Source organism: Mesocricetus auratus, unplaced genomic scaffold, assembly GCF_017639785.1.
Source record: "Mesocricetus auratus isolate SY011 unplaced genomic scaffold, BCM_Maur_2.0 Super-Scaffold_100045, whole genome shotgun sequence".
NCBI classification, from domain to species: domain Eukaryota; kingdom Metazoa; phylum Chordata; class Mammalia; order Rodentia; family Cricetidae; genus Mesocricetus; species Mesocricetus auratus.
Window position 1 is genome coordinate 2,861,656 of NW_024429222.1, and position 25,168 is coordinate 2,886,823.

Below are 25,168 nucleotides of genomic sequence, written 5' to 3' on the forward strand. Positions count from 1 at the left end.
GCACCTCACTTGCTTGTCCTCCCTAGGTCCTCCCCAACCCTGCTCCCTGCTCCCTGTTCCCTGCTCCTCTGTGAAATCGAATGTGTTGGACAGAGGGCAAATGCCAGAAGGCATGACAGTCTGCCCGGGGCCTGCTGGTCCCCAGCTGGCAAGCATCTCTTTCCACAGTCAGTGAACAGGGTTGTGTTTATTTTGTAATTAACAACAACAAAGGAATTGGCAGGGGGCTTGGGGGTGGTGCTTGTGGATTGTTGGGGGGACTGCAATTGCTGCCTCACCCCTTGTTCTCTTGGCTCTACATATGTGGAGGGGGACGAGGGGGTGTCATCCCTCTCAATCGTTTCATAGGAGTCTGTGTCTTTAGTGGCCAGGTCACCTGCTATGACAAATGGGCCCTCCATTTCAAAAGAGAGGTGAGGGCAGAGCTCTGCCCAGATGGGCCTTTGGGTTGATCAAGTCTGGCTGGTGACAAAAGGCAGCCATAGTTGCTGATGGGAGGGACTATGGAGGGGTACTCGGAGTCCATATCTCAGACAAGAGCCCCTAGTAATCCTTTGTCATATCTAAAAACGGGCCCATGTTCCTATAGAGGCATAGAACAGACCCCTACCAACAAAAACAGGGAGGCTTGGGGGACTTGGGAGGAACCTGTTAAGCAGATAGGATTCCAAGCTACCCTTGCTAAACAAAGCAAATTCCATTTACTTCCACAGGAGCCTGAGATTTTGACAGCAAAGAGAGACTTATGGTAGAGTTGTCGCTGCATTTATATTTAATAAATTTAAGAGAGAGATGAAATAGACTTTAGCAAGGCTAGTGAAATATTTATAAAAGCACACCGAAGCTGTGTAAGGGAGAGAGGGGAAATAAAACAGCTCACATGTGGGATCAAGTCGAGCAAGCCAGCTTTTAACCTGACAGTTCCCCAGCACTGCAGGCATGAGAGCTGCCAACAGGCCGCAGATGCACCACACCTGAGCTAGCCGGGAAGGTGGGGAGACAGGGGCGGGAAGCGAGATGGGGACGGGTGGGCACAGCCAGCACCATGTAGTCCGGGCAGCTGCCGCACCTGCCCAGCTGCTCAGGTGCGCCTGGTACCTCGCAATGCTCTCCCAATCCTTCCCAGCCTGGCCCATGTCCAGTGAAGCCCATGGCCCAGTAGGAACACACGGGGCTTCTGAGGAGCCTCCAGCAGCTGCAGACCGGACACCCCACAGCTTGTATCTCTTTAGGAGACCCCATCTGTCTCCAAGCTACTGTCCAAGCAAAGGCTTGTCTTCCCACTAGCAGGAAATGTGGTTACTACATATCCATGATGGACGCTCCAAGCACACAAACATCTACAGCAGCGAGATGGGAACGCCATGAACCACCTTGTACTCACCCTGACCAGGGTGATTTTAATGTCAGGAAGGACATTTCAGAGCAAGAAATGCTTGCAGCTGAATGTCACATGCCAGCGTGTGTTGGGCATTTCTCCTCCGCTTTTGGGGAGGGCACTTTCTTTTTAAATGTGCGTTGGTATTTTGCCTGCCTGCATGTATGTCTGTATAAAGGCCAGATCCCCCGGAACTGGAGTTACAGACAGGTGTGAGCTGCCATGGGGGTGCTGGGAATTGAACCTGGGTCCTGTGGAAGAACAGCCAGTGCTCTTCACTGATGAGCCTTCTCTCCAGCCCTGTTGTGTTTTTTTGTTTTTGTTGTTGTTGTTGTTTGTTTTGGGGGTTGTTTTGTTTTGTTTGAGACAGGGTTTCTCTATGTAGCCCTGACTGCCCTGGAACTCTTTCTGTAGACAATGCTAGCCCTCCAACTCACATAGATCCTCCTGCCTCTGCCTCCCCAGTGCTGGAATCCAAATCTAAATTCATCCTGCAAGCCCATGTCATCCTTTCTCCCCAAAAAAGCATTCATAAAGAACCACTTCTAGTTCACCCTCTCTGGGACAGCCCTGAGTGGTTTTTTTCTTTTCTACCTTCAAGGCTCGGGCCTTTGGCAGGCTCTGGGTCACACCCTTCACCCATCACTCCCTACAAAAGCATCTTCGGGCTTTAGCACTGGGCTATAAGCAACATTCTCCCTCCCTCCCTCCCTCCCTCCCACCCTCCCTCCCTCCCTCCCTCCCTCCCTCCCTCCCTCCCTCCCTCCCTCCCTCCCTCCCTCCCTCTCTCTCTCTCTCTCTCTCTCTCTCTCTCTCTCTCTCTCTCTGGGAAAAACTGTACCAACACTTGTCCACTTTCCCAGGAGAGGTGGAAAATTGCTTTGCAGTTTGCAGACTGAGCTTCAGAAATGGGTTCATCAAAAGCCAATTTGCAGAAGTCCAGTTTAGCAGTTGACAGGCTGACCCAGCCTCTTGGTCTTGCTTTTGGAAGTTTGTGTTCCTTGAACCCCTGTAGCCATTCTTTTTTTTTTTTTTTTTTTTTTTTTTTTTGGTTTTTCGAGACAGGGTTTCTCTGTAGCTTTGGAGGCTATCTTGGAACTCACTTTGTAGACCAGGCTGGCCTCGAATTCACAGAGATCCGACTGCCTCTGCCTCCCGAGTGCTGGAATTAAAGGTGTGCGTCACCAATGCCCGGCTCCCTGTAGCCATTCTTATTCCAAATAAATGAACTGCCCATAAATCCTGCCTCCTCTCCATCCCAGGCCTTTGGACTTATTTTCGTTTTGCTGTGTGTGTGTGTGTGTGTGTGTTCCTATGTGCAAACACACCTGTGTGCTTGCAGGAACAGGCCAGAATTTGATATGATGTGGCATGTCTTCCTCAATCATCTTCTACTTTACATTTTAAGACAGAGTTTTGACCTAACCCTAGGCTCATGAATGAATTCAGAAAAGCTGACTGGCCCTGGAGCTCCAGGGATCTGCCTGTTTTTTTGCCTACCCAGCACTGGGATTACAGCATTTGTTGTTTGTTTGATTGGTTGATTGGTTGGTTGGTTGGTTGGTTGGTTGGTTGGTTGGTTGGTTGGTTGGTTAGTTGATTGGTTGGTTGGTTGGTTGGTTGGTTGGTTGGTTGGTTGGTTTTGTTTTTTCTAGACAGGATTTCTCTGTATAGCCCTGGCCATTCTGGAATTGACTTTGTAGACTAGGCTGGCCTTGAACTCACATAGATCTAACTGCTTCTGCCTCCTGAGTGCTGGGATTAAAAGCATGGGCCACCACCTCCCAGCTGGGATTACAATTTTTTGCCTAGGTGCTAAAACTCTGAACTCACTCAGGTCCTCATGCCTGTGTGGCGTACGCTTTACCCACTGAGCGCCCCACGGATTCTGAATGGTTGCAGTCCCTGCTGAGCAGTCTAAGATTCGCGTCTGATGGTTCATTCAAGAACTGTGTCTGCAAACAACTTGTTCTCACACTAGCTTTTGTGACTCAACACACATCTTCCTCTGGACTGCAGGGAGATTTGGGGTCCATTTCCCTGGGCCCTGAAGGTACCTTCTCTTTCTTCCAGATCCTGGCTCAGTCAGTATGCAGAACCCCAAACTCCTACCATGGGGCTCATTTGAATATCTGTAGCAGAAGCCTGAATGTTACAGGGTCATAGAGGTGGCCACACTAGGTAGCCACTGTCAGGAGTCCCAGAGACACTAAGCACAGAGTGTACAGAAAGCAGGGACAGTAGTATCTGAGTCTCCCCTCCCCCACTTCATGTCCCTGTTCTCCAGCCAGGCCTACTCAGTGGTCCCCTGATGCCTGGCCTCTGACCAAGTAGGTCCCTCTATTGGGGACACTCTTCCTTACCCCCTCTGCCTTCTTCCTTTTCCTTCAAACAAGTCTGTTAAGCTATGGTTTGTTCACAATAGGTGGCACACATTTAATGTGTACAATGAGCTAAGTTTTGACACACATATACCTATGAAAACACAGTCAAGGCAGTGTACCTGTCCTCGCCCCCTCATCCCTGATGCCCTGTTATCCCTCTGTTGTCCCGCTGACAGGGTTTCTGACCCTCTGGTGTGTTCACAGCCTTTACAGCTGTGTGCACTTTGAATCATGTGGTGTGATGCTCATCTGTCTGGTTTTTTTTTCTTTTTTTCTTTTCTTTTTTTTTTTTTTTTTTGGTTTTACGAGACAGGGTTTCTCTGTATTGTTTTGGAGGCTGTCGGTCCAGCCTGGCCTCGAACTCACAGAGATCCGCCTGCCTCTGCCTCCTGAGTGCTGGGATTAAAGGCGTGCGCCACCACCGCCCGGCCATCTGTCTGACTTTTTGCATGGAACATCGCCTCTGAGATTCGTAAGAGCTATTGAGTACACCAGGAAGTCATTCCTTTGCTTTGCTGAGTGATACTCTATTTCGTGGCATACCACAGTTTATTCATTTACCTCTGGGTGGATTGGTGGCGGATTAAACGTAAAACTGCTGTGAACGTTCATGAACTAAGCTGTAGATGGACATAGGCTTATGCCCCTCTTGATAATACTAGGTTAGGAATGGCTGGTCTGTGTAACAGGTGTGTGTATAAAATTCTCAGAAGCTAATAAACTGATTTTTGGCTTAACAGTGTAAGAGTGCTCTCGTTTGTCCACATCCTCACCAGCACTGCGAGTCACGTGGGTTTTAGTTACAGCACTAAGCAGATGGTCCTGGGGAGCCAGTTGAGACATAAGTTTGCATTCCCGGTAATTGCTGCTCTTCAATTTTTCATCTACTCACCGAACATCTTATTTTTCTTCTTTCTTTTTCAGGGCAGGGTTTCTCTGGGTAGCTCTGGCCGTCCTGGAACTCTTCAGACCAGACTGACCTCAAACTCACAGAGATCCGCCTGCCTCTGCCTCCCGAGTGCTGGGATTAAAGGCGTGCACCACCACTGCCCAGCAATGGAACATCTTCTTATATTTTTGGTTGTGAGCCTAGACTTTAATGGCTGAGCCATCTCTCCGGCCTGGACATCTTCTTGATGAAAACATTTCAATTTTCTTTCTTGGGTGCGTGTGTCCCCGTAGGTGTGCAATGAGCACCTGTGTGTAGAGGTCAGAGATCAATATCAGGTGTCTCTCTCAATCACGCTCAGCTTAGTCTTTGAGGCAGCATCTCTCATGGACCCTGGAGCTCACCAATTCAGCGATCTCCTGGGAGCCTCCGGCCTCTACCTCCCCAGCTAAGATGTCAGATGCCCGCCATCACACACCTCCTTCTACCTCAGGTCCTCATGCTTGCGTGGCAGGCACTCCACTTAGTAGGCCATCTCCCCTTGTTTGTCACTGTCTGTTGGCTTATCATTTTCTTTTGTTACTGAATTTTGAAAGTTTTAGAAGCACATTCTAATAATCTGATTGCAAATATCTTTGCACTTTGTTTTTCCTTCCATTGCGTCTTCCAAAGAGGGTACTTTTCATTTTCATAAAAGTGAATTCATTTTAGGGACCACAATTTTGGAGCTACTTCTAAGGAAGTTTTGCTCACCTCAAAGTCACAAAGATTTTCTCCCGATTTATTCATGGATTTTTTTGATAGTTTTTGCATTTTGCATCTGGGCCTGCTGCCCTGTGTTCAGTGCTATATGTAACAAGTAATAAATCGAGGTTGATTTATTTTGTGCATGCCTCTCCAATGGCTTTAATACAACTTCTGGGAAGCGATTCTTCTAGAATCATTCTCCAAACTCCAAGAAAACATGACGTATGGAAGAGAGCTTGCTTTTGAGTTCTCTATTCCTTACTTCCAGGCTCTCTATTCCATTGACCATCTCTACGTCAGCAACTGCCCCGCACTGCTGATTGCTTGGCTTGACTGTAAGTCTGGACACCAGACCATGTTAGTCCTCAGCTTGTAGGGATTTTTAGGACTGTTTTGTTGAATTGGCCCATGTGGGCAGGGCAGGGCAGGTCTGTGTATTCAGGTTTTCTTTCATCTCTCCGCATGGTGCTAGCTTTTCAGAGGACAACTCTTACATACCTTTCTCTCAGACTGAGGTCCTAGCATTCTGAATCACATGCTATTATAAGTGGTGTTGTGTAGCAGTGGTCCCTAACTCTTCTTTGCTAGTCTGTAAACACAGTGGATTCTGTATGTCACGGGGTCCCTCAATCCAGCTCAACATAGTTAATAGTGGCAGTGATTATTTTATTGATTCATCATATTTCTACATAGTCAAACATGTAAACTGCAAATAAAAATACTCTAACTGCTTTATTTCCTTTCCACCCCATGCACATTTGGGAGCTGGAACCTCATGAATGGTGCCGAATAAAAACAGAGAGGAAAGACCTGGTGACCTGGCAGGCATCCTGTTGTCACTGAAGTACACTGTTACCAGTAGGTCTTTGTGGTCAAGGACAATGTGGGTCTGTTGAGTTAAATGGATTTTCTTCCCTAATTTTTAGGACTCACCCCATTTTTTAAAATTTTTGCATGTATGTTTATCTGTTGGAAAGTATGTGCACATGTGTGCACATACCTGCAAAGGCCAGAAGAGGGTGTTGGATCCGTGGAACTGAAGTGACAGGCAGTTGTGAGCTTCAAAACCTGGGTAAGTGGAAAGGCACTCGGGTGCCGTGTGTGAGGAGTTCGCGCCTTCACCCGCTGGGTCATCTCCCCAGCCCCTCTCTCCTGGGTTTTGAATAGGATTAATTCCCCACCTTGATGCCGTGTTAGTAACTTTTCTGTTTCTGTGATAAAACACCATGACCGAAGCAACATTTGAAAGAAAGTTTGCTTGGCTGACAGTCCCAGAGAGATAAGAGTCCCTCGTGGTGGGGAGTAATGGCAGCATGGTGGCCAGAGCAGACAGAGAGATCCCATCCTTAGCCATAGGCACGAAGCAAGGGACAAACGGGAAGTGGGACAAGGCCTTAAGCTCCCGGAGGCTGGCTGCAGTGACATACCTCCTCCAGGCTGCACCCCTCCCCCTTAACCTCCCCGAACGTAGCCACCAACTGGGGACCAGGTGTTCGAATTCCTGAATCTGAAGGGGACATTTCTCACTCAAACCACTGCAGATGCTAACCCACCTGGTCAAGCCTCGTCCTTTGTCGTGGTATGGGGCTCAACCCTAAAGCATCTTTTGAAAGGTTTTTCCAATTGTCATTCACAAAGAATATGGGCCTGTGGATTTCTTTTCTTGCGTTGCCTTTGTTCGGTTTTGATAACACCATCACAGCAACATAAACCGCATTCATCAAGGCAGAGACATTCTTTCTTCAAATTTCTAAATGGGTGTGCATGGAACGCATATCATTTCTTTGTACAGATGCCTTCATTGAGGGAACCTTAAGCCCAATGAAACCCTTCCTGGTGTAAGTTGCCTTTTGTCATGGTCATTGACCACAGAAACAGAAAAGTAAGACACACTTAAAATGAATATTTAAGTAAATAAATCGATATTATTTTTAAATTTTCCTGCCTGTGAATTCTGGGCTGAAAACCTTTTGAGTATTTGAAAGATGCCATCCACTGGTTTCTTGTGCCTGAACTTCATGATGCTCCTTGGGTTCAAAGTTATCATTCAGTTGGGGTTAGCTTTGTCACTGTTTCTTCAAATATGCTTCCTGGCGATCCCTACCGAAGCTCACGTGTGTGCTTTTACCGTTGTGCTTTCTATCCTGTGTGGGCTGTTTCATTTGGGCTGGTTTCCACCACTATGTCTTCAAGTCCACCGTCTTCTCTTTCTGCAAAACAGAATCTCCTGTTAGTTCTTCCTGATGCATTTTTCAACTTCAAACTTGTGGTCTTTGTTTGCATTTTTTTTTCGGTTTTTCCAGACAGAGTTTCTCTGTGTATCCCTGGATGTCCTAGAACTAGCTCGATAGACCAGGCTGGCCTCAAACTCACAGAGATCCTGCTGCCTCAGCCTCCCAAGTGCTGGGATTAAAGGCGTGCGCCACCACCGCCAGGCTCATTTGCAGTACCTTGATCTGTGCCTTTGTGTGCCGTTGTTAACTGTGTAAACATGGAGTATCGCCATCAGAACTGTTTAGTGTCTTTGCTGCCGACTCTAACATCTGTATCCATTCCATGTCAGCTCTGACTGAATAATTTCCCTCTTTCTCATGGGCCACATTTTCCTGCCTCCTTTGCATACCTGGTAATTTGTAAATGGACACCAAACCGAATCTTATCCTTCCTGGTGCTAGATAGTTTTGTGTATGCACACCTTCTCACACTTTGTTGTGGATGCAGCTAAAGTACTTAGAACCAGTTTAATCCTTTTGGGGTCTTCTTTTCATGACTTGTTAGGTGGCATAAGATTGCTCAGCCTAAGGCTCACGACTACCTCCTTCTGAGACAAGACCTCTGTGTCAGTCAGCGTTGCATTACCAACTCATAAAGCTCAAAGGTCCATTTCGTCTCAGTTTGGGAGGTTCAGTTCCTGGTTGGCGGGTCCCATCGCTTGGGGTCTATGGTGAACCACGTGGTAAGTAGCATACAGAAGGAACCTCATCAGGGACCAAGCCTTTACCACATGGTATCTAGAGGAACCTAAAAACCCCAGCCAGGCCGGGCGGTGGTGGCACACGCCTTTAATCCCAGCACTCGGGAGGCAGAGGCAGGCAGATCTCTGTGAGTTCGAGGCCGGACTGGACCGACAGCCTCCAAAACAATACAGAGAAACCCTGTCTCGTAAAAACCCCAGCCAGGGCAACCTTGCTGAGCACTCTCTACCCAACGCCCTGTGAGTCGCTAGGTCTCCACACCCAGCTGTTCAGAACAGGCAGGCCCCCAACACTATGCCTCCTGATCTCTTCTCCGGGCTCTTCAGTGTTCGTTCCTGATCTCTTCTCCGGGGCTCTTCAGCGTTCGTTCCTGGGCCTCAGCTACTTTCCTCCCAAGCTCATTACTATTGTGTGAAGAGCACGCAGACAATACCTGCGCTCTCTCTGAGCTCAGCAGCACAGGTCTCCTAACTCTGGTCTAACCTTCTGCTCAGGGGCCTGATGGTCTACTGTGTTCCTCACCCTCCCCTGTGCCCAGGGCTTGGACAGTTGAGATCTTCGCTCTCCCAGGGCTCTGACAGCCCAGGTCCTCACTCCACGCCTGCTCAGCACTCTGACAGCCCAGATCCTGGGAAACCTGAGGCAGACACGGGGCTTCCTTCACTTGACTTTTCTCTCTCTCTCGGGGAAGACAGCCTTTCATTTCTACGTCGCTGTTTTAGCCATTTTATTATTTTATGTGCATGGGTGTTTCCCGTGCATGCATGTCTGAGCACCACACACATGCCTGGTGTCTCAGGAGGCTAGAAGAGAGCAGGGGATCCCCTGGAACTGGAGTTACAGATGGTCTGAGCCATCGCCACGGTGCAGGTGTGAGGAATCAAGCTCAGCCACCTCTCCAGCCTCCAGCCCTCCGTCTCACACATCTCATCCAGCCTTTGGTTTCAGTCTGGCCCATGCTTTCCCATCACAGGAAGCTCCCTCCCTCACAGGGCTGATGCATCTCCCTACTTCACCCAGAAGTTATGTACAGACACCTCGGTTCTGCTCTTGCCTGATTACAATCAAATGGACCATAACGAAACATAGGGGTGGGCCATGCCTTTCTCACTGGCACGCAGTAAGTCTGTCATACAGTAGGTGCCTGATTCATGTTGAACATTTTGAACATGTTTAGCTCCCAGTGGTTGAAATAATGATAATAACACTCTCCTCCTTGTGTTGGGTCAGACACTGGAGATATGAGGCACATGAAACTTAATAACAAGAGGTGTACCTATGCACCCAGCAACAGGACCCCGGAAGTCACAGTAGGTCAAGCAACACTGACCAGAGGCAGTTTGGACTGGAAAGTGCCATGTGGAACCAAGGAAGACTGGATGGCTAGGCCTCCCGGCAGACAGGGAGCCTACTCCCAGAGTGGTGTCTAGCCTGTCTGCCTCCTGAATTGCAGGCTCCTCAACACCCAAGGTCATGGAAAAGGTCCTAGCCCAAGCAGTTTGAGAACGAAAGTCTATAAAATGACCTGATTTCAAATGACATTTTGGTCTGTATTTGATGGGGTGGGGGGTGGGGGTCTTAGTCAAAGAATGCTCAGCCCCTCCTCCCTGCCCTGCCCTTCAATGAGGCATTTCCATAAGAGGAACTACTTCATGGACCTGCTCCCTTTAAATTATTTCTAACGCTTCACGCCTGAGCCTCTCCTTGGTTCACCTTTCCTTTCAATTACTTTCATTCTTCAGTGGAACAATGGCGGCAACAGGCCCCTCCTGCCTGGGACTCTGCAATGTGTGCCCCTACAGCCAGGTGCCCAGGCTGGGCCCTGGCTTTGTTCCCCTGGCCAGACAGCCCGTGTTTCATCTTCCCGTCTCCCCATTCTGCACCATTTAAACTTTAACCTGGTAGTAACTTTGCCCACCTTGGCTACCAATTCAAAGGCTGAAAGATGAAAGCCCTCCCCTTGGATGTGGCTGGAAACTTCATCCTCCGGCTCTCTCTGTCTTTGAACTGCCTTGGAGCCTTTTTTCCCAGACCCTTTTATTCTCCCTGGGGCTCTAGCTTTCAGGCGTGGGGGCTTAGGGAAGGCAACAATGGGGGCTTCCCCACTGGGACCCAAGAAGACCCCCAGTGTTCCTGATATGCAACTCACCTGTTCTCACACATGTGCTATACCACCCCAGGCCCAGGGACCTGTCTCTCAGGCCACCATCTCTGGCCTTCAAGGCCAGGCCCTTGCCTTCATCCAGCCCTCCCCCATCTCAGCTTCCCTTCACAAGCCCCAGACCCACAGCAACTTCAAGGCTGAGAGCCCCAGGTGGGTCTTGCAGAAACTTTTTCCTTTTCAATGCCAGGCAGGCCACTCGCTGCTCTCAGATGTCGGGCAAGGCACAATGAGAGAATTCTGCAGTCACACACACAAAAAAAATCCAGGTAGTCAAGACCAAATGGGAGAATAAGAAAATGAACCTGAGAGAGTGGACCCAAAAGCAGGCCCAACTTTTCTTGGTCCTCCATGAAGGTCCCCCTCTGACAGGGTGCACAGCACCGCCTTTCAAAGTCGCTGCAGCCTCCACCCCCCACCACATTATACTCAAGGATTTTGTGGTTGACAAGGGAGAATAGTCTGTGTCACCCATATCTCTGATGGTGACAGAGGTAAGGAATATTGACCTGAGTTGCATGGTGGACCTCAGGAAGAGATGTCCAGTTTCTAACCCCTGGATCTGTAGATGTTGCCCAGCTTGGAAAATAGGTCGCTGCAGATCAAGCTAAGGTTTGAGAAGTGGAAGTCACTGTGGACTACTTGGTGGGGCGCTTAATCCAGTGACAAGTGTCTTCTCAGACCAGAATGCTGGCAGCCTGCTTTGTGACCCTGTCTTCCTCCTGTCCGGTAACACGTGTGCCTGTTTTCATGAGAAAACAACAAGGCAATCAGATGGGAAGTGTGGCCACCAGCTATGGGACACTTGCAATCACCTGAAGCTAGACTGTCCCTAGAGCCTTGTTGGGGAAGCCCTATGACACCTTGACTTTTGATATATGCCCTGCAGAATGGAGACAAAATTAAGTCACCAAGTGTGTGACAGTTTAGCTTCAGAAAATGATTGGGAGCATGTAAGGGGAGGGACACTGCATGGGCCACCACACTCCCTCCTCCCTGAGCCTGGATTGTCCCCTGACATCACCAGTGACGGCTCAAAGAGGGACCTTAGCCAATGGGATGGGTGGGGGATGCATGCTGGGAGCAGTAGCCTCTCTCCTTTCTCAGGGCCTTATGAAGATAACAGAGGATCCGGAGAGGAATAAGGTGGGTCTGTAGAAGCAAAGGAAGAATGGACAAACATGCCAATTCATCTCCACCACACATGTCCACCAGGCTAGAACAAGAGACACTGCTTCCTGGAGGAGAAACTCTGCATTCCGGAGGCTAGGACTAGAGATACAACATGACCTGATCCTGCCTCCTAAAGAAAACAACGCATGGGGCTGGATAGATGGCTCAGTGGTTAAAAGCACTGGCTGCTTGCTCTTCTGGAGGTGCTGAGTTCAATTCCCAGCAACCACATGGTGCTCACAACCATCTATAGTGGGATCTGGTGCCCTCTTTTAGCATTAACTCAAGCATGCAGATAGAACACTCATGCACATAAAGTAAATAATCTCTTAAAGAAAGGAAGAAAAAAGCAAGGCACGTGCGAGGAGCAGGAGGACAAGACACACGTGCTCCACCCGTAGCTGCTCTGCAAAGCCCCTGGAATAGAGCGTCTTCTGAAGACAGAACGCTGCTGACCGCAGAGGTTTAGCATGGGGCAGGCAGGATAAGCACGGATTCAGGTACCACCCCGAATCCTGAGGCACCGCCTGACCATACCTCTCACTTCACGCCTCACCATAGGAGTCAGAAGAGCCATCTACAAATGTGAAAATAAGGCCAAGACATTGAGAGCAGAGATGAGAGATCAAGCTACGAGGCGTTTTCAGCAACTCAAGAGTGTCAACCACCTGTGGTGGGGCATGGTACTCGGGCAGCATAGGGCCAGCAGAATGCCACCCCTGTGTGTGCAGCTGACGGGGTAGTGGCTAAGCAGCTGTGGGACCCAGTGAAGGTTCTGGGTCTCTAGAGTTGGCAGCAGAGCCTTCAGTGACTGCTCAGACAGTGGAGATTTTTGAAGCATTAACATGAGTGGGAAGACTTCCACGTGCCACTTGGTAACTTGAGAGGTGTGTCTGTGAGGTTATGTGAGACGAGCTTGGTAGGTCCTCAGACAATTGGTGACATTGTAAGAGGGATTCTAGTAGTACTGCAATATTCAGTGAATGCAAGAGCCATGTGTGTGTGTGTGTGTGTGTGTGTGAGAGTGTGTGCGCACTCGCGTGGGCATGCGTGTATGTTTATATGTATGTACAATATATTTTTCTTGGAGCTGTTGGCAGGTGCCACCTCCAGTGAAGCCAGTACTTTCAGGCAGATGCCAGCTTCTGGGTACCAATGCTTCCCTGAAGGTTCCAGTGCACAGACAGGCGGGACTCCACTCCACCTGTCTACCTACACAGGAGGCAGACAGACTCTTCTTCGGCTCCTGTTACCACCACGGCTGATGCCCTGCTCCTGGCCAAGACTAAACCTTCTGTAGGCCTGGCTCCTCAGGGAGGGAGGTAAGAATCACCGGTCACCCAGCAGCTTACCCATGTACAGCCCACAATGGCCATACAGTCATTAGGCAAAGGGCGTGCTTGCTCGCAGAACCATCTAAACCCCATTGAACTAATCACATAAATTTTGTAACAGATGTAAACTCTCTGGGAAGATGGGCTGGGCATAAGCACCCTGCTGCTGACCCACTGTGAGTAGCCTGGGTTTCCATTTCAAGGCAGATGGCCTTTCACAGAGACCCAGGCCTTTACTATGGCTGATGGTGGAGGTAGCATGGAAGGCAGGTAACTTGGTTCTGCCCCCAGGAGCCCTCCACATCCCAAATCCCTGAGTGCCCCTTGTTACCGTGTCTCCCCACACTGCTCAGCAATGGAGAAGGTTCGTGGTCCCCAGGTAATAGTAATGGTGACAACCAACTATCTGAAGGACCTCCGCAGAGCCCCTTAGCAGCGGGCCAAGTGCATGCTTCTCAGAGACTCGGTCTGTAGCTGAAAAAGGAGCCCTCTGTGAGCTCCCGGATGCCTTTCCGTAGAGCAGTGGGTCAGCTCATCCAAGAACCATCATACCAGGTGAGTGCGCAGCCGTGGTTAGGTAAGCCACATCTCTGGGAACCCAGCCAGGCTACTTCAAACATCTCCACATTGCCCTGCCCCCTAAGTTGCAACACTTTTCCCTAGAGCTGAAGACCCTCCCCCCCCCAGGGAGGACAACTGACATTTATCCCCTTCTTGTATACAGCCCAGAGCTTTGTGTAGCAGTCCCTGGCTGGAAGGGGCCACAGGATGGTGAACTTAGAGCAGCGGACTTGTTTGCGCTTTGTCTAGGTGCCTGGGAGGGGAGGACGTTGATCCGGAAGCAGCCTGGGACTCACTCCTGGAGGCTCAGCTGTAGAATCTCAGGAGTATATGAAGTAAAAGCTGCCCCTACCCCCTTGCTGCCCTGGTCTGGGAGCCAAACCCAGGCAAAAGCCTAGCACAGCGCTTGTCCTCAAAGAGCTGTGTGTTAGTCAGATTTCCGGTTCTGCGACAAAGGCCTAAAATAAGTCATCTTATGAAGAAGGGACAGTTTATTCTGGCTCACAGTCATTTGACCTCGTTGCTTTGGGTAGACAATACACAAAGCCCATTGACTTCAATGACAGCCAAATACGCAAGGAAAGAGAGGCACAGGAAGGGGTCGGAGCCCCAGGGATCTCTACAAGGGCAAGCCCCGGGTTACCTAGCTTCCTTCCACTAAGCTGGGCATCTTAAGGTCCCATTGCCTTCCGACAGCACTACGGGCTGGAAACCAAGCCTTCAACAGATAGCGCTTTGGAGTCAAGATGCGAACCCCAGCCAGCTTCTTCCACCTGCCAGACTGAATAAAACGGCTTCAGCCTTTACTGCAAATGCCCAGAGCCTGGGCACTCCAGAACTGCCCAGCCCTGCGCAGACAGATGCTGTGTCTCTACCACACCCTCCCCATGGTGGCCAGGAACGAGAGAGGTGGGGCAGGGGCAAGATACTGCCAAGGACCCTCCCCTGGCCGTCTACCTCCTACAGCAGGTTCCCATCTCCTAACATTTTCAGCATTTCCAAAATTAGCACCGCCAGTGTGCTCAACAGCGGGGGACCATTCCCTATTCAAATCGTAACAAATGATAATTCATAACTGCCCAGCACTTGGGAGGCAGAGGCCGGTGAATCTCTGAGTTCGAGTCCAGCCTGGTCTACAGGACCAGCCAAGGCTACACGAAGAAACCCTGTCTCAAAACAAAAACAAAACACAAAACAAAACAAAACAAACAAATGAAAAACAAAAACATTGTAACTGTGGCTCAAACGTGAACAGATGACACAACTGAAACCCACTTAATGTGCAGACACGTCTTGTCGGCTGCTGTGGCCCTGCCTGGAGGTTTCTCTACAGCAAACACCTCCTCTGAGGCCCAGCCTGCTTCTGGGCCATCCCATCCTCACTTTCAAATGATCTCAAGGATTACGAACTAATCCTAATATATTTGCCTGAGCAAAACCTAATTAGGAAGATAAATCTGCAAGAAACTGAGGAAAACCGACGAAACTATAGAAGGTGCCCCCGGAGCCTGGAGGTGAAGGAAGGTCTGGGCTTCCTCGCTCTGAGCTCTCTCTCTCATCTTAAATGAGAGGTGCAGGTCCCCTCCCTGTAACAGGCAAAACCAGAGGCTTTGGAAGATGCCACCTTGCTTCAAGCCCTTTGAATTCCAAGTCTACCAGAAAATCTGGTGACATGTTCCCATTGAAGGCAATAAAATCCCAGTTCCAAGACACTTCTTGAAAGAGGACATGTTGTGGGGCGAGGGGATGTGGATGAACAAAGAACTTGTGAATCACAAAACCTCAGTGATGGAGAAGACAGGTACAGCACAGCAGCTTGCTCAGAGACCTCTCTCGGCCTCCGTCCCCTCAGCCTCACAGACACTGTGTCGTCACAGGATCTGCCTCCAGTCACCTGCTTCCACCCTCCCCATTCCATGGACAGCAGGACAGAAGTCCGGCACCTGCAGTGGTTGGATCTGATTGGCCTCTTTGGCCACACGTGCTCACATGTGCTAGTCGTGTGATCAGAGGAATGGAATCCTCTGACTGATTACCCCTGGGCCACTTGTCCCACCTCTGCGTAGACTTTATCATACCTAGCACCAAGATTGCTTCAAGAGGGAGAGTGGCAAAGTTGAGAAGGCCACCTAACCTAGGACAACTCTCAACGGGTGGCACCGGAGGCCATCGTGCCTCAGTTCTGGAGCATTTAATGGCTTCAAGCATACACAGTCCCATTTCATGTTCTACAGAAGGAATGGACAAGAGGAACTCTTTATGGCCTGGGACCCTCGGGCCCCATTCTGCACTGCCATGTCACAGGATACTATATCTGTAGACCTTGTTGATGGCAGACCTTGGCCAGGGAGATAATCCATTTCCTCTGGGGTCTCCTCAGCCGGGTGAGTTTTGTTTGTTTGTTTGTTTGTTTGTTTGATTTGGTTGGTTGGTTGGTTGGTTTTTTGGTTTTTTGAGACAGGGTTTCTCTGTGGCTTTGGAGCCTGTCCTGGAACTTGCTTTGTAGACCTGGCTGGCCTCGAACTCATAGAGATCCACCCACCTGCCTTCCTCAGCCGGGTCTTGCATGCAGCAGTCTCTCAGTATTTGCATCTGTTGATGAGGCAGTCAGTGAGCTGGTCTTCTATCAAGGGGATGTGGGTAGCTGTGTGTTCTTCTGCTAGAACCTCTGAGCAAGCTATCAAAAAGCGAAGGTGTTGAGTGAGTCGCTAGTGACCAGCAGATGACAAAGCTGGCTGCAAGGCCCAGGTATTGTGTATTAAGCTTTTGCATGGTGTTTGGCACTTTACTAAGTGCTTTCTGGCATCACTTGTAGCATTACTGATTACGTACTCATTAAGTGCTTATTACAGACTATTACAACATTATTATAGTATCAGTAGACATTCATTAAGTGCTTGGTACTATTTTTATATACTGCTACAGATAAATACACTAAGTGCTTGTGACTGCTGTCTCATAGGATTAACACTATCCCCATTAAACAGATGGGACAACCGAGATTTACAGAGTCATGCAGCTTGAGGTTGGGATCCAAGAGACAGGCTTCCCACCCCAAGGCAGCACCCTGTGCAGTGGAGAATGGGGAATGCACCCGGCATCCAACCTGAGGGGGTTGACAAGGAGGCCACCGTTCCGCACGCTCCCAGTCCGCAACCCTTCCCAAGCAGACACGCAGGCAGGGAGTAGATGGAAGCTGCCCACCCAGGGACCGGCTCCGAGCCTTCCAGAACCCGGCAAACATGAAACAATCACAGACGAGACAAGGCTTGAAAGCCACCGTGCTTAAAATAAAAGGAAGTCGCATTGTAAAAGACCTAGCAAAGATGACACAAAAAAAAAAAAAAAACTTGTTAAGATCAAAAATGCGGCAAACCCTCAAAAAGGAGGCTTGAGATAAAGGAAGTGGGGATTTACCTGGGGGCTTCCACAGGGGCTTCTAACGTGGGTGAGGGCGGGGCCGTCCCCAGCAGGGCTTGGGCACACTGGCTCTTTTGTCCTTGGTGGGCACCTTTCATGTCCTCCCCCGCCAGGGCTATGGGGCTGGAGGACGTGGCACAGACGTCGGACACCCATTAAGTTTTCCAACTTGAAACTCATTTCTTTCCTTTTCAACTCAGAGACTTGGAATCCTTTCAAGGCCTGAGGATGGCAGGCCTTCTCATAGTACCTTGCCGCTCCGCGTGCGGAGCCGGAGGGGCTCTCTGTCCCTGCCCCACAACTGACAAAGGGCCGGCTCTCCTGTGTTTTGAGTTCTCTGAGGAACAGAGGACGCAATAGGCCCCCAGTGCAGTTCTTTCTTGGGCAAGTGTGCTTGTAGGATCGAAAGCGATGTTAATCTGCCTCCCAACCACAGCAGGGTGTTTGGGGCAGAGGTGGGAAGGCATCAGGCCCTGATCCAGGCACCCAGTGCTTAAAGAACAGCCACAGCCCTCACAGGGCTGGGGATATACTGGTTCTGTGCCCCTCCCCTTTGAGGACAACCTGCTCAACAGACCTTGTTTCACCCCAGAATTCCCACAGCTGCAGCACCTCCGTGGCCAGGCACCAGAGAGCTAGCCAGGGAGGACCCGGGAGCACAGGCAAGGTAGAGGTTGGGCCAATGGCTTAGAGATGTGGCAGGCTTCCCCAGTGCCAAGTAAACTGGGCTCAAGCTCACTGACACAGAGGCGACCCTCATGTGGACTAGGTTCTCATTTGGGTTTCACTTACAGTGTGCACAATACTGACACCTCGCACCCAGCTGACACCTCCCATCCTGGTGAGGGGATGGGCAGACTTTGGTCCTGGTCACAACTGCTGTATGGGACCATGTGGGGGTCATACAGGCTAGGTAGGTCTATCACAGGACTCGGGACTTGCTGGGCCTGGAGGAACAGTGTGAGTGACACGGGTTCTGAGAGCTGGAGTCGGGGTGGCTGTGGATCTGAGAGAAACAAGGTAGGAATAGAGAGAGGGAGAAGAAAGGAGGGAGAGAGACTGCAGGACTCCCCTCACCAAACCTACAAACTCATGGAGTCCTGGGAGGGGCTCACACGCACAGTGACCACCCACCCAACCCTCCCGATCCTTGTGATCCAGAGAAGCATGCTCCCTTCAGGACTGGGAGCCCTGCTCTGAGACCCTTGGGCTAACCAGTTTGTCTACACGGGCCCTGGGGTCCATCACCTGGGTGGACCACGGGCTGAGTGCCCTTCAGTGAGACCTATGAGTGGAGTTTTCTCTTGTGAAACTAGGATCTTAATTCAGCCCAGCTCACTGGGCCTCCAAGAATTACCATGACCTTTGGTGCAAATAGCCCAGCTCTGTCCAAGACTCAGGAATCTGGGCCTCTGCCTCAATTGCCTTTAGTCTCCTGCTTTCCCCTTCTTCACCCAAACCCCTGCCAGCTCTGGCACTTTCCTTGCCCAGCACGGAAGGCAGTCACTCTGCTATGAGGGACACCTGCCAACTCTCAGCAGTGGCCAGTAGCTTCTAACGGGGTGCTCCCTGACCTCCCCTAAGCTTGTACCTCCTCCTGTATGAGAATTGAGTCCCCCAAACAGGCATCTACCAAGGTCACAACCCCATCAATAGTGTTAACCCCCAAAGGTCAAGAAAACCAATGTCCCTGCATCAAATTCCTCCATAAGACAAAGCCTCCAGAAGAGGATGGATGTGAAAGGTTGAGGAGACAGAAGGAGAAAGAGGAAGGCGGAAGGAGATGGGAGGAAGGGGAAGGTAGGGGACAGGAGAAGAGAGTGGGGAAGGGGGAGTAGGGCAGTGGGGAGGGGAGGGAGGAGAAGGAAGGGAGGAGAAGAAAGGTGGAGACTGGGGACGTATGCAAGCCTTTTGAACCGGAGGTGCAAGGCCCCTCTGCCCAGGGATCTACTAGAAGATATCTGTTCGTTGTGACTGCTCCTCCTGGACCCTGGGGCTGAGGGGGGAGACCAAGAGGTCAGCAGGACTCAAAAGTACAAGACTGAAAAAGTCAAATCAGAGCTGCAGGGACACAGTGACTAGGGACACGGTGGCCGCGGTAAACGTAGCGGCCAGAGTCTTCGCCGACCATTACCTTTGCAGAGCCCACTTCATAGTTTGCTGTAGGCAGATTCAGAGTCAGCTTGTCACCCCGGACACCCTGTGATTCTTTGTGACAGGAAGGCAGTATATTATCAGCTGACAGGAAGCCGGCCTGTGCAAATCCGGAGCCCCTCAGGAAGTGGAAAAGGATTTCAAAGTCTGGGGAGCAGGCTAAAAGTACTGGTCCTGAGGAGTGGGCATCTGGCTCTTGGCCCTCTATCCCTGTCTGCGTAGCCTGGCGGTCCACAATTTTTTTGTTGAGCCTGTCGGTAGAAGGTGGCCATGGCATGCATATGGGTGAAAGCAGCATCTAGGGACTAGACAGAACGCAGCAGGGACTATGTAATCGGAAATCAGTGGTGTGTAGCCACGTGAAACCATCTTCCCTGTGGATCAGAGATAGTCAAATGCTGGATACTTCATGCAGCTCAAACTAAAAGTGAATTATCACCACAGGCCTCTCAGAGAGTGATACCAGCTGGTGCATGGGGCAGGTCCCCTGACTACGGGGAACTACGGCTTTGGTGAAGGATCCTCGGGTTCCCGTTACCCTATTCTAAGATGCTGTGTCACCATCCCCCTCTGATTATAGGCACATGTGCCCCCTCCCCTGTCTGGACCATGGGGGAGGTTCCAGAAACCCAAAGCAGTTGTACTTGAAGATGGCAGAGCTGTGAGGGGCACCATGCAGCCCTGGGACTGCTTCACAGACAAACACAAGTCCCGGGGGGGGGGGCAAGTCTGAGAAAGGCCCACAGTGGGAATGTGCCGATAAAGAACGTGAGTCAAGGAACACACGGAGCTCCACGGGTGACAGGAACACACACTTGGGGACAGACGTGCTTGCGGGCTCTCTCCGAGGCTGACTTGTAGTCAGTCTAAAGAGGAAAGTTGTAGGAAATGCCTCTGGAGACCCAGTAGGTGGCGCTGTAGTAAAGACCAGACGGAAGCACCCAGCCAGGTTCCTGGTCTCAGATCCCAGCCCACAAGGAGCCTCGGGGAGGGCAAGGGCTGCAGAGAAACTGGGAAGAGGCTTTCTGGACACACAGAGTGACTGGAGCCCAGTCTGGCCTTCCCATGCTGTCCTAGGTTTTCAGCTGGGTTCCAAAGCCCCTGGGTGCTACGGAGCGGGAGCGGGGCGGGGATTGGTGAGCGGTCACTTAATGATGGTGATCACTCACCGAGCACCTCACCCTTGCCTTGTCGGGAGCAAAGGGGTCCAGGATGAGAAGGCCCTCTAGGCCTCAATGAACTCTGCGGGACGTGTGTGTGAGGTGGGGGTTGCTGGGATCCACCGATGAAGAGGAGAGACTGTAACCCTGAACCTCGAGGCCCACTAAGCGTTGCCCACCCGCCTGTGCAGTGCAGACTCAGCTCAGAATGCCTTCTCCAGAGACCCACGCCAGCCCGAGTTCATTTTACACGGAGTTACTGCAAGAACTCTCACGGGTTACCCTCCCGGTGTCAGGGTTGGGTAAGATGGGCATCCACCACCTGTTCCCAGAGGACAGTGAATCCCCATCAGGGACAGGCCTGGGATGGGGCCCAGCAGGTCCTGTTTACTTACTTGCCACATCGCTGACAAAACCAGCTTAAGGGACAGAAGGATTAGGTCAGCTTCCTGTGTGGACAGGAAGCAGGACAGGAGGAACACGGGAAGAGGATAGGGCAGGATACAGACCCAAGTACATGCCTTTCCCACCTCCAATAATGCCCCTGGGATCAATCTCTGACCACGTTGTCTGAACTCTCATCCAGGAGCAAAGCCACAGGGGCAGTTAGCGGCGAAGAGGGCCTGGCAGGAGGGGGACACGTGGCACTTTCACCAGCTGGACATACATGTCCAGGCTTAGGCACCACTGTGGACAGTCTTGGGTTCATTCTGTTTCTTCATGCTCACCAGGTGACCTTGTCTGATATGGGAGATTCTCTGGAACGTCCTGAGGACACTTGGTGAGGCAGAGGCACAGTTCCAGCTGTGCTGGAGCCATAGCGGTGGTAAGTGTTGCTTAAACTGCTCACGCCACAGAGGCCCCGAGGAAAGTGAGTCTGGGAGCACAGTAACATGAAGAGCACGGGGCTGGCAAGGCTTTGAGAACGCACGTGAGCGGCAAGCGGAGAATGAGTTAAAGTGAGCTAGAGGGCAGACTGGGTTAGTCCAGTATGGTGGCTGGGCAGATGTTTCCCTGTGCCAAAACAGTAGCCACCCACTGTCAACTTGGGACCCTGTGGTCAGTAGATCACAAGATCTGCCACGTAGATGGGTAGAGCCCCAGAAAGAAAGTTGCTCTTTGGGAAACCGTTGCAATCTTCACAGAGGGTGCGTGGGTGACTTGAAGAAGAAGTCAGGGAGTAGTGCGTGGAGCAAGACTGTGACCTCCCAGTTAGGCTAACTCCTAGGACTTTTATTGAGCCCCCTGTCACAGGACATGTGGCCTCTTCTCTGGCGTGAGCAGGCACACAGGCCTGATTGATTTTGAAATCTTGTCTCTTACACAGGAAAAGGTCATGTTTGCAGGTGGGCAGCCTGAGGCCTCTATCCAGCAGGGAACCCTGTCCATGCCACAGGACTTCCATTAGTATAAATGGGGGCTCTCGGCAGAGGGCTTGAGTGGAGGGGGGGGGAGCCTGAGAGTGTCAATGTGAAAATCGTTCCTAACAAAGCTGCTAAGAGGCGGGGAGAGCAACTCTAGTCTGTGTTCTGGGCCTGCCAGAGCAAGCGGGACTGCCATGGGTGACAGGGATCATTAAGGTCCCACACAGCATCAGTGTCCCTAAGAAAGGTAGGACACAAGGTTGGCTACCCTCCTAGCCACAGGAGGACTGCAGCCTGTTTCCACTGGCCTGTGGTAGAGAGAGCAGGCAAAGCAGGGACCTGAGCTCAGGAGCAGGGCCAGGGGGGTGCGCACGCCTGAGGCCTGACAGTGGGCCACAGGTGCTTTTCCATACTGTCAGCCTCAGTTCTGACCAGACAGGCCTGGGAGTGCGTGTCTTGGAGACAGGTATTTCTGCTAGCTTTTGAGGAGCCCAGAACCGAGAGCTCTTTGACTCCTGCCAGACCCCACCTTGAGGCAGCAAGGAGTCATCTGGCTGTGACTGGGAATGGGACCCATCAGTCAAGATCTGGGCCAGCAGAGGCCTCACAGAAAACTAGTTCCAAAGCCACCCGACTTTGCTGGCTGCTGGGTTTGATCTATGGGAGACTCTTGTGTGCCCAAAGCAGACCTGTAAAAATAACATTAAAAACACCCTCCAACTTGTTGGGAAACCATCTTACATTTAAAATCTAAAACTGGAATAGCACACGTTTTAAAATATACAGACTTGAGTGTGCAGATCAGGCCTGCTTTCTGAGGCTGAGGAGGGGTCAGCTTCCTACAGCAGATCTGCCTGGTCTCCCAGTCACCTTCCCCACCGGGACTGGAAGGCTGGCACTGTTCTTGGCACACTGTGTCTAGTTCTCTCTAACTATCGGAGCCGTGGAGCCATGAGATAAGACCATGAGAACTAGCAGCCATGGTTTGTCGTTGCAGAAAGGCTGCCCTTTCCCTCCTCAGGGCCTTTCTACCTGCTGCAGAATTCACTTTGGATACTCTTCTGGTCGGCCACGCCGTCTATCCTGAACTCACTCAAGGCTTTCCTACCTCTCCTCCACCTTGCCTTCCTTTGGTAATCCAAGCCCCTACTTCCTCCTAACACAGAATGCATTCATCTGACCTCTTGCCCTTTGTCTCCAGCCCATCCCACCAACATGCTGTCTACTCAAGACAGTCCTTGTGCATTTTAGCTATTGTCTGATTGGTGGCCCATGAGTGGAGCATGAAACATAGCAGATCCTCAAAAAATAAAAAGGAAGGATGCGAGCTGTGGACCATTAAGAGCCTTGAATGCTGGCCTGGGGCATAGGCTAGCAGCCTCCAGGAGCTCTGACCAGCAGAGTGATACGCAGACGGAGTTTCTTTCCACCTGGTCCCACAGTCATTCAGCCCCAAATAAACACACTGACGCTTAGAGCAATTACAAACTGTTTGACTGATGGCTCAGGCTTCTTGCTGGCTAGCTCTCTCTCTTAATTATTAACCCATAACTATTAATCTATGTATTTCTATGATCTCACCAGAGATCACCCGGCACATCCTATTTTCCCGGTAGCTATATGGTGTCTCCTCGTGGCCCCTCTTGCTTCCTCTCCCCAGAACACTCTCTTCTGGTAGCCCTGCCTATACTTCCTGCCTGGCTACTGGCCAACCAGTGTTTTATTCATCAACCAATAAGAGAAACATACATACAGAAGGACATCCCCCATCAGCGATAGGTCAGCTTGTCAGCCTCAGTCTTCTCTGGGAACTGTCTCAGGCACATTTACGAGAACCCTGAGGGAGCCTCATTTCCACACTGACTATGTGACACATGTGACAAGCAGACACAATCTTGAGAGAGAAAGGCCACCAGAGCCTTGCTTTCGGCAGTCTTCAGAATAACTCGATAATGATAGGGCATCAGAGGAGGGGGAGGGGATCCCTTGAGCTTGCAGACCCATAGGTCATTGTATAGAATGGACAGAACTCAATGTGCCCAGCCATGCACTGAACACCAGCTGATGGGGGTTTGAGCAGAAGAAGCTTGGAGGGACTGAATCTTATCCTTCTTTTTTAACTTTTATTTTTTTCAGTATGGATACAGTGGCCTGTGTGTTCATACCGAACACTGATGTGGAAATGCAGGTCTCTCTTGCAGGCCAGCTCCGAGAGAAACGCAGTCCTTGGGGGCCATGGGGACACTGCTCAAAGGCAGATGATGGAGAAAGAGAGGGTGGCACCCTTAAGCTGCTAACACTGCTCTCCCTATATGTGGTGTGGTGCTTGGTGCTGAGCGCTGGGCTCTGGCCCTGGGCTGGACCCTCCCCCAGAGTAGGCACTTCTCCTTTTGCAGGAGTGCGCTCTGACTGGCCAGCACTTGGCCTGCCATTTTGATGCTCTCTGTAGGCCCAGGATGCTGTAAACACCCATACGCGACTCTCCTGCAGGGTCTCGGGTTGCCAGCAACCACAGCCATCTGCTCGCATGGCGTGGAGCCCAAGCCCAGTGTCCAGGGAGCTGTGCCAGGCAGTGATTGGTTCTGAGACATGCCCCTCAAACTGGGCAGGGGGCCCCTCTTCTGAGGAGCCCCCGGGGTGCAGGGGAACAAAAGACAGACTTCTTTTTCCAAAATTGTAGAAGATCTATTTCACTTAAGACTCAGCACAAAATGAGGAGGGGGGGGGAGATGCAGGAGAGTGTCCACAGGGTCCTGAATATTCACAAGCTGCCTGGCTTTGCATAGCTCTGGGTCCTGGGGGATGGAGAGGCAGTGAGGGCATGCTCCATGTTTAAAACATCCTCCAAAAGTCATAGTTTCGTCTGTCCACAGCTCAGCCTCTCTATTCACCTGGCAAGAAGCTGTGGCTAGCACTGGCCTGGGAGTCACCAGCCGCACACCAGAGTGTGTGGGAGCTGTGTGACCTCTGTGGCCCTCATAAGACAGACATGACAGGGTGCGATGGGACGAGGATGGTGGCACGTCTTCGGGCAGTGCGGCACTCTCCATGTCCTTCTTATTTGGCGCACATGCAAATCGCTCACTAGTGCAGGAAGCATGGCTTAGTGTCACCAGGTCAAACTATCCTGGTCTCTGTAGCATAAGTGTGACCTGAATTGGCAAGTGTGACTCCAGGAACCGACACCACTTGAGTCAACGATTGCTGACGGCTGCACTCATGGAGCTGTGAGCGTGCCCTAGTGGATGTGCACTCAAAGCAAACCTGCCCCGCCCCCGCCCCCGCCCCCGCCCTGGCTCTCCCTTCTCCGGAACCAGCTATCTGCTGAAGATTTGGACTGAGGGTTCTGTCCCAACCACTCTCCCTTGTGTAGCCAGGTAGAAGCCAGGCTGTCTCCCTGGAGGCTTCTCTTGGGGTAACTACCTCAAATTGGCATTTGGGAGGCTGGTACTCACTTCAAAACCATAG

At 51.1% G+C, this 25,168-nt stretch overlaps 1 long non-coding RNA gene across 1 annotated transcript in view; it reads right to left on the reverse strand.

Annotated features, from left to right (window-relative positions):
• Positions 1-7,303: 7,303 nt before the first annotated feature.
• LOC121135952 overlaps positions 7,304-25,168 on the reverse strand; it is a 32,354-nt gene continuing 14,489 nt past the window's right edge. The window contains exon 2 of the long non-coding RNA XR_005873068.1: positions 7,304-7,608. This is a non-coding gene — a long non-coding RNA (uncharacterized LOC121135952). The remainder of the gene's footprint in view (positions 7,609-25,168) is intronic.